Source organism: Mus pahari, chromosome 7 (genome assembly GCF_900095145.1).
Source record: "Mus pahari chromosome 7, PAHARI_EIJ_v1.1, whole genome shotgun sequence".
Taxonomy (NCBI): Eukaryota; Metazoa; Chordata; class Mammalia; order Rodentia; family Muridae; genus Mus; species Mus pahari.
This window is the reverse complement of record NC_034596.1, coordinates 42943157-42952954: the sequence shown is the minus strand read 5'-3', so window position 1 is coordinate 42952954 and position 9798 is coordinate 42943157.

Genomic DNA, 9798 nt, shown 5'->3' with positions numbered 1-9798 from the left:
TCTCTCTCTCTCTCTCTCTCTCTCTCTCTCTCTCTCTCTCTGTGTGTGTGTGTGTGTGTGTGTGTGTGTGTGTGTGTGTGCGCGCGCGCGCGCACTCTGATCAGCTTTTTCTTGCTATTCTAAAATACTCTCTTGTCAAGACATCTTGCTTTCTACATGAAGCAGCGTTCTCTGGTTGAGACAACTCTCTCTGCTAGTAAAAATTTTAAAAGTTCTTTGGATAGCTCATGGGTTTTCTGACCAAAGTCAGAAAGGCGTCTATAAAAAAAAAAAATCTCAGATCTTCTAAAATTCTAAAAGTAATTCTTGAGTTTTCCAATCAAAATTAGAAAGCAAGAAAATAATTCTAAAAGAGTCTACCTTGTATATACTACCTTGTATATTTATGAGCCTGTGGAGTCCATGGAGTTTAATTTTGTTGTTTGAATGTATTCACCCCCAATAGGCCCATAGGAAGTGTCACTATTAGGAGGTGTGACCTGGCTAGAAAAAGTGTGTCACTGTGGAGGCAGGCTTTGAGGTTTTGTATGTATGATCAAGCCATGCCCAGTGGGACAGCCTCCTTCTGGCTGCCTTTGGATCAAGATGTAGAATTCTCAGCTCCTCCAGCTACATGTCTTGTCTGCTACATATGGCCATGCTTCTGGCCATAAAGATAATTAACGAAACCTCTGAAAATGTAAGCTATCCCCAACTAAATGTTTGCCTTTATAAGAGTTGTCCTGATCATGATGTCTCTTCACAGCAATGGAAAACCAAACAAAGACAGTAACTAAACTCAGCCTCAAATGAGACATCTGTTACCCCTCACCACATTGCCACCCAAGGCTCAGGGATCATCATAGAAGAGGCAGTAATTGACTTTAAATGCATATAGATATCTGCAAATTAGTATCTTCTGAATACAATATGGCTATTGCACATATGAACTCACAGTATCTGTAGCTATCTATATAAAGACCTATATAGGACCAAGGGCTTCTCCTCCCATTGATGACTGTCTAGGCCATCCTCTGCTACATATGCAGCTAGAGCCATGAGTCCCACCATGTGTTTTCTTTGGTTGGTGGTTTAATCCCAGGGAGCTCTGGAGGTACTGGTTAGTTCATATTGTTGTTCCTCTATGGGCCTGCATGCCCCAGTATAGGGAAATGCCAGGGCCAGGAAGCAGGAGTGAGGGGTTGGTGATAAAGGAGAGTGGTGAGGAGATAGTGGGTTTTTGGAGGGGGAACTAGGAAAGGGGATAACATTTCAAATGTAAATAAAGAAAATTTCAAATAAAAAATAAAATAAAATAAAATACCTATACAAGACCAAGCCAGTGAACATTCCAGCAGAGATGAAGAAAGGGTTCACCAGACACCTGTGGAAGAAAAAGCAATCCAACAATTTTTTCTTTTCAGAGACTTGGTCTCTGAAATTGAATCAGTAGATTATAAATAATAAAAATGACTATGAGGTTTGAAAGAGAGTAATGGGTATGAGAGGGTATCTAGGAAAATAAGAGCAGGGATGAGTATAATAAAAAATGCATCACATCCATGTGTGAAACTCTCAGGTTTTTTTAAAAAGAAGAATTTGGCAATCATGGCATAGAACTTGTGGGATTAATCAACCCCAAACTGGTTCAACTTGTAACCCATACCATGAGAAGGACCCCATGCCTTCTTACATTGCCTAAAGGACTAGAAACCAGAGGCAGAATAGTCTAGAGACACAAGATAGAACCCAAAATGACTGGTAAAGGAAAAAGAAATAAAAGGATTTTTAATGATATTCTGCTATAGACATAGATTGGAGCCTAGCCTAATTGTCATCAGAGTGGTGTCATCGAGCCACTGACTGGAACAGATTCAGAAACCTATAGACAAAGAGTAGGAAGAGCCAGGGGAACCCCGCATAGGAAGGAGGGGGAAGGATTGTAGGACACAAAATGGCTGAAGACATCACAATAACATGGCCTACAGAATCGACAAAACGGGGCTCATGGGGGCTCACAGAAACTGAAATGACAAGCACAGACCTTGTATGCATCTGTATTAGGTCCTCTATGTATACCTTATGGTTGTATAGACTGGTGTTATTATGGAACTCCCAACAATGATAGTAGGGGCTGTCTCTAACTTGATTGCCTGTGCCTGGAATGATTTTCCTCCTATTGAGTTGCCACATCTAGCAGTGACAGGAAGGTGTATATCCAGTCTTATTGTATCATATTAGGCCATATTCAGTAGTTATGCCTAAGAAGCCTACTCTTTTTTAGGGAGGACAGGAGGGGGACAGAAGTAATGTTGATCTTGGGGAGAAGGAAGGTGGGGGAGGGACTGGGAGGAGAGGAAGGAGGGAACCTACATTCAAGATGTAATGTATGAGAGAAAAGAAGTTTAAAATGTAAGAAAGGAAGAAAGGAAGAAAGAAAGAAAGAGAGAAAAAGAGAGGAAGAAGAGAAAGAAAGAAGAGAAAGAGAAAGAAAGAAAGAAAGAAAGAAAGAAAGAAAGAAAGAAAGAAAGAAAGAAAGAAAGAAAGAAAGAAAGAAAGAAAGAAAGAGCTTATGTTCTAGTGTGTGTTCTTGAATTGTGCTATAGGGAAGGACAAATGCCATGCTATGCAACATCAGGCTGCATCCTAGAATGTCTCATAGGGAAGAAGGGAGCCCCTAAGCCAACAGCAGCTATGCTATAGTAGGTTGACAAACTCAATTCAGTATTCAGGTAACTGATAATAATCCCAAGCAGCAAGGTGTTGAGTTAGAGGACCAAGGATAAGAAATAGAGAAGACAAGGAGTATCTCCATATCTCCATCCGGTAGTAGTCTCAGGGTCACTCCTATAGACTCCCTGGGACTTCCTCCATTCCAAGTCTCCAGCTGCTCCCAGAAATTGCCTCCATAGATTGCTATTCTCACTCCCAGTCCTCTCCTCTCCCAACACCCCTTGTCTCCACACCAGATCCCCAACCCCTTTCTTCCTCAACCCCTCTCCTACCGTTTCCCTCCCTCCTTCCACCTCTGCTGACTATTTTGTTTCCCCTTCTGAATACAATTCACAAATCTTCCCTTGGGCCTCAGTGGGAAAGGATGCACTTAGTCCAACTGCAAATGGATATTCCAGGGTAGGAAGGCAGCTTTCTCTTCTCTGAGGAGAAGGAGTGGGTAATGGAAGAAGGGATTTGTAAGTGTAGGACTGGAGGGAGAGGAAGAATGACAGGAGGAGGCATGATAGGGCTGTAAAGTTAATAATTAAATAATGCATAAGAAAAAAGAAAGATAAAAACAATAGCTGGAACCAGTAGGTCTTGCATAAACTGATGACTTATACCAAGCAAATTTATCAAGAACTACATCATATACACAGTTTACAGAGGGACAAATGGCCTAGATCAGCAGAGAACTAAGTCAGATAATGTTGACAAAGAGAACTGAACAACCAATTTGTCATTCTCCAGTTCTTTTCAGCAGACACAGCCACTTTTTTATCTTCATGGCATCTTTTCCTGTTAATAATATTAAGTTACTTCCAAGTAATTTATTTCCCTTTACAATGGTTCACATTAGCAATCCCAGCATGTCTAAGATTAAGGCAGAAGATGAATTCAAAGTCAGTTTGGGCTCCATAGTTAGCTCAAATCTTCCTGGATGACATGGAAACACTATGTCTCAAAAACTTAAGGAAAACCAACAAAAGAGGGTGCTCAAGACATCAAGCCATGTTTTAAAGTAAATAAGCAAAGATTCAACCCCATTAAAACTTAATAGTAATTAACATTTTTGTCTTATTTTGTGAAAATGCACTAGAGCATTTTACTACAACTAGATTTATTGGTTTAGTGCTTCTGTGACTTACCATGTAATAGTTGTCAAGTCTTAAGAGATAACTGTCCATAGAATGGATCTCTGGAATACTTGAAATATTCCCTTGGGACTTTTGACAGCAGAGGGGAAGTTGTAGGTTCCCTGAAAAGTTAATAAATCCCACCCTCCTGTGCCCACATATAATGGTATATTACTGTTTTGATGTTCTGTGCTAAACTGAAGGGCATCTTTAAGTACTGAAGAAGAAAGGAGGGGATTTCTATTTAAGTTATGAATAAGCTGTTTCTTTTCATTTTAGCCATAAATGATTAGCCTGTGTTTGATTCCATTACCAAAAATATAAGCCACAAGAAATGGAGAGGTTTAACGGGTCCCTGAACATTCCTCCACCCCACCATCCCTTCATGGACCTCTTCATTTGCAGCATTCCAGCAGACGCCAAAATCTCAGAGCAAGTGTCATCACCTATTCTGACTATGTAATGTCAACACCGTCACTTTCATTGTAATTGTCTGATACTCTTGAGTTATTTTCCCACTTGACTCCAGAAAAAAAGAAGGAAGAAAGGAAGGAAGGAAGGAAGGAAGGAAGGAAGGAAGGAAGGGAGGGAGGGAGGAGAGGAAGAAGAGGAGGGGGAGGAGGAGGAGGAGGAGAAGGAGAAGGGGAAAGAGAAAACAAAACTTGATATATTCATTGGCAATGGATATTAAAAGGTTAAAACAGGGAATTTTGTCATTCCCAAATTTGTAAATTTATTTCTGCTCAGGAAAAAAATATGATGTTTTTATCACTTTGTAAAAGTTTCTCCTTTCTCTTTGCTAATAAATAACCTGTACTGAAATGAAAATGCATTAGAACAGCTTAGCAGCATTGATCTGGAATCAACCCACTCCCTAAATGTCTACTTGTAAGTTCACAGACAAAGGCTACTCTCAGTCTAAAACAGCCTCTCCTTCCAGTGAATGGAGATAAGAGCAAAGATCTGCACATCAGGATGAGAATTAAAAACAGCTGAAGGTTCAAAACTAACCAATACATTTACATCCCTCCCTGAATGTTGGTGTCTCCCACCCCCACTAACCACTCCCCCTCCACAGGAATACCAGAGTGCTACCCAACTCTCCCGGAATGCAGTGCCCTCCGACCGCCCGCCGACCGCCGACCGCTGACGATCTCTAGGACTGCCCACCATCACTCAGCGGCAACTTCAAAGGACTCAAGGGCATGCTGGGAACCCTTCCTAACCCTTCCTTGTACTTAAGCAAGTCCGATCAATAAAAATTCGAGCCTTGATCAGAATTCTTGCCAAGGCCTCCATATTTCTTTTCACAGCCCTTTTCCCTTTTAGGAGTTCCAGCTCTCCAGTGCGAATCCAGACCAGAGTGTTTCTGCAGGCAGAAACACTCACCTGAAAACCTGGGGAATGTTGCAGAAAAGAACACAGAAAGAATACAAGTACAGGAGGACTGTAAGACAGACTGTAAAATTCCATTTCCTAAGTAAATACGGAAATCATGAATTCACAGAAGCTGTGAGCATACTTGGTTTAAGAAACTAGGTTCTCTTAAAAGTCAGCTGTGAAAGAAAAAGGAACTCACAGGGAACTACTCAAAGGACCCACACATTGTGGGTGTGTTTCCCTCTGGACCCTGGCTTAGGCACACACCACTTGTTTCCATCACAAGAAAATCCCTTATTAAGCAAGACACAGTGGCTGAACCTCCTTGGGCAGAAACAGCAGCAAATGGAATAACAGGAATGATTTGTAAAGGGAAAATGTGAAAGGGCTATACTATGATGAGTTTGGACAACAAAATAATTTCTTTTGTGTTGTTGTTGTTGTTCCATTTTTTATTAGGTATCTTCTTTATTTACATTTCAAATGCTATCCCCAAGACTGCCTATACCCTCCCCCTGCCCTGCTCCCCAAACCACCCTCTTCCACTTCCTGGCCCTGGCATTCCCCTGTACTGGGGCATATGATCTTTGCAAGACCAAGGGCCTCTCCTCCCATTGATGACTGACTAGGCCATCCTCTGCTACATATGCAACTAGAGACAAAGCTCTGCAGGGTACTGGTTAGTTCATATTGTTGTTCCTCCTACAGGGTTGCAGACCCCTTCAGCTCCTTGGGTACATTCTCTAGTTCCTCCATTGGGGGCCCTGTGTTCTATCCACTTCTGAATTTGCCAGGAGCTAGCATAGCCTCACAAGAGAAAGATATATCAGGGTCCTGTTAGTCAGAATAGACAAATGGGGAATTTTAAATGCTGAATCTCCATGTTGTGATAGCTGGACCTTGGTGACTAGCCTCAGGAATGAGTCAGGCATAAGAATGTGGCCAAATGGAGTAGATTTTGTTAACTAGTTTTAAGAATGTGGAAGTATATAATTAAGGGAATCTAATGGTTCAGCAGTGGAGACGGAAAAGAGCTTGTATGTGCCATATTTGTCATGGTTGGTCCTATTAGAGACCAACCCTATTGGCAACTGAGAGATTCTGGATGCGAGAGAAGCACAGTATCCAGCAGTCCAGCAGTGCCCTCACTGGTGAGCTCTGACGGTTAGTTCCAAACTCAGGATCACACACACATGGCCCTGATTAAACTCTATGGAATACTAAACAAAACAAAATCAGGGTGGGGGGAGAGGGGAGCAAAATAAATAATTAAATGAGTGCTGTTTGTTGATTTCTCTACACATGTCGAAGTGAATTCATATGTTGCAGGAGAGAAAATGCCCTGCCTCTGCTCCCTCTGTAGCTTTTCCGTGAGTTCCATTAATTGCTCTTTTCACACGAAATATACGTTTAATGTTTTCATTTACTTACTGGTAAAACAAAGGCTCATATTTTAAATGTCAGTTTACATAATACAAGGATTTTAAAGACCATGTGACTTTTCATATAAAATATTTACTAAGATTTATCAAGCATATGCTGGCTTTTCTCTTCTAAAATGGAAAATTTTCTACCAAAACCAAGAATATAAAAGTACAATGTCAAGAGAAAGTTTAATATACCCAGTCTGTGAGGCAATTAAAAACAACAGGGTTTGTTCCTAAATTTAGTGGAATTTCTTTCCGTTTCTCTGTTTGAGCTGATATTGGCTAAGAGCTTGCTATAAACAGTTTTTATAGTGTAATGAGAGGAAGGTATATTCTTTTGTGCTTAAATAAAATATTCTGTAAATATATGTTAGATGCATCAGTTAGCTCTAGTATTTCCAGTTTTTCTCTGGGTGGCCTATTTGTTGTCAAGAGTAGGGTATTTAAGCATTCTGCTATTAGTATATGAGGGTCAATATCTGATTTAACTTACAGTAGTGTTTGTTTCCTTTATGAAATGAAAGAACACTTATGTATATTATCTTATCATTTATAAATACAGATAATTTGACGTCTTTTCCATTGTATTCCCCTGTCAGTTGTCTTATTGTTCTATCTAAGACTTCAAATAATAGGTTGTCTAGGCTGGCAGAGAATAAACAAATGAAAATCTCAGCCATTGGTGACACACAGAAAAAAATGAATAGCTTGGTCTTCAAAAAAAAAATCTTAATTCTAAAATAAAAAAAAGAAGTGTCCATGTATTATGAACATGGAAGTTAAGGCTTCAAATGTCCTGCAGGTGGAATTTTCCTTTGATAAGTATCTGGTATCTTTTCATATCTCAGCTGGTTACTTTTGGTTTGAAATCTGTTTAGCCAGATATTAAAATGGTTTTACAAGCTAGCTACTTAAGTCCATTTTCTAGGAATACTTTTCCATTTTACTACCCTGAAGTGATGTCTGTTCTTGATATTATGATGCCATGTTGTGTTTCTTGGATTCAGCAGAAGCATGGATTCTGTCTTTGCTCCCATTCTGATGGTCTGGGTATGTTTTTCCCTTTATTAGATATTTTCTTTATTTACATTTCAAATGCTATCCTAAAAATACCTTATACCCTCCCCCCGGCCTGCGCCCCTACCCACCCACTCCCACTTCTTGGCCCCGGCATTTGCCTGTACTGGGTCATATAAAGTTTGCATAGCCTAGGGGCCTCTCTTCCCAATGATGGATAACTAGGCCATCTTCTGCTACATATGCAGCTAGAGACACGAGCTCTGTGGGTACTGGTTAGTTCTTATTGTTGTTGCATCTATAGAGTTGCAGACCCCTTCAGTACCATGGGTTCTTTCTGTAGCTCCTCCATTGGGGACCCTGTGTCTTATCCTATAGCTGACTATGAGCATCCACTTCTGTATTTGCCAGGCACTGGCATAGCCTCATAGGAGACGGTTATATCAGGGTCTCTTCAGCAAAATCTTGCTGGCATGTGCAATAGTGTATGGGTTTGGCAGCTGAAGATGGGGAGGATCCACGGTTGGGGTAGTCTCTGGATTGTCCATCCTTTCATCTTAGATATGTCACTTCTTTAGTTAGAGTCACACCAAGGTATTTTATATTATTTGTGACTATNGTGAAGGGTGTTGTTTCCCTAATTTCTTTCTCAGCCCTTTTATCCTTTGTATAGAAAAAGTCCACTGATTTGTTTGAGTTGATTTTATATCCAGCTACTGCACTGAAGCTGTTTATCAGGTTTAGGAGTTCTCTGGTGCACTTTTTAGGGTCATTTATATATACTACCATACCATCTGCAAATAAAGATATTTTGACTTCTTCCTTTCCAATTTGTATCCACTTGATCTCCTTTTGTTGTCGAATTGCTCTGGCGAGGACTTCAAGTACTATATTAAATAGGTAGTGAGAAAGTGGGCAGCATTGTCTAGTCTCTGATTGTAGTGGGATTGCTTCCAGTTTCTCTCCATTTACTTTGATGTTGGCTACTGGTTTGCTGTATATTACTTTTATTATGTTCAGGTATGTGCCTTGATTTCCTGATCTTTCCAAGACTTTTATCATGAAGGGGTGTTGGATTTTGTCAAATGCTTTCTAAGCATCTAACAAGATGATCATGTGGCTTTTGTCTTTGAGTTTGTTTATATAGTTGATTGCATTGATGGATTTCCATATAATAAACAATCCCTGCATCCCTGGAATGAAGCCTACTTGGACATGATGGGTGATCAATTTGATGTGTTCTTGGATTCAGTTTGCAAGGATTTTATTGAGTTTTTTTGCATCAATATTCATAAGGGAAATTGATCTGAAGTTCTCTTTCTTTGTTGGATCTTTGTGAGGTTTAGGTATCAGAGTAATTGTGGCTTCATAGAATGAATTGGGTAGAGTACCTTCTGTTTCTATTTTATGCAATACTTTGAGGAGGGTTGGAATTAGGTCTTTTTTGAAAGTCTGATAGAACTCTGCACTAAACCCATCTGGTCCTCCGCTTTTTTTGGTTGGGAGATTATTGATGAATGCTTCTATTTCTTTAGGGGAAATGGGACTGCTTAGATCGTTAATCTGATCCTGATTTAACTTTGGTACCTGATATCTGTCTAGGAAGTTGTCCATTTCATCCAGGTTTTCTAGTTTTGTTAGGTATAGCTTTTTGTAGTAGGATCTGATGATGTTTCAGATTTCCTCAGGTTCTGCTGTTATGTCACCTTTTTCCTTTCTGATTTTGTTAATTAGGATACTGTCCCTGTGCCCTCTAGTGAGTCTGGCTAAGGGTTTATCTATCTTGTTGATTTTCTCAAAGAACCGGCTCCTGGTTTGGCTGATTCTTTGAATAGTTCTTTTTCTTTCCACTTGGTTGATTTCAGACCTAAGTTTGATTATTTCCTGCCATCTACTCTTGAGTGAATTTGCTTCCTTTAGTTCTAGAGCTTCTAGGTGTGCTGTCAGGCTGCTAGTATATTCTATGAGGAAAACTCATAGGCATTCAGGCCTATGAGTTTTCCTCTTAAGACTGCCTTCATTGTGTCCCAAAAGCTTGGTTATGTTGTGGCTTCATTTTTGTTAAACTCTAAAAAGTCTTTAATTTCTTTCTTTATTTCATCCTTGACCAAGGAATCATTGAGTAGAGTGTTGTTCAGTTTCCA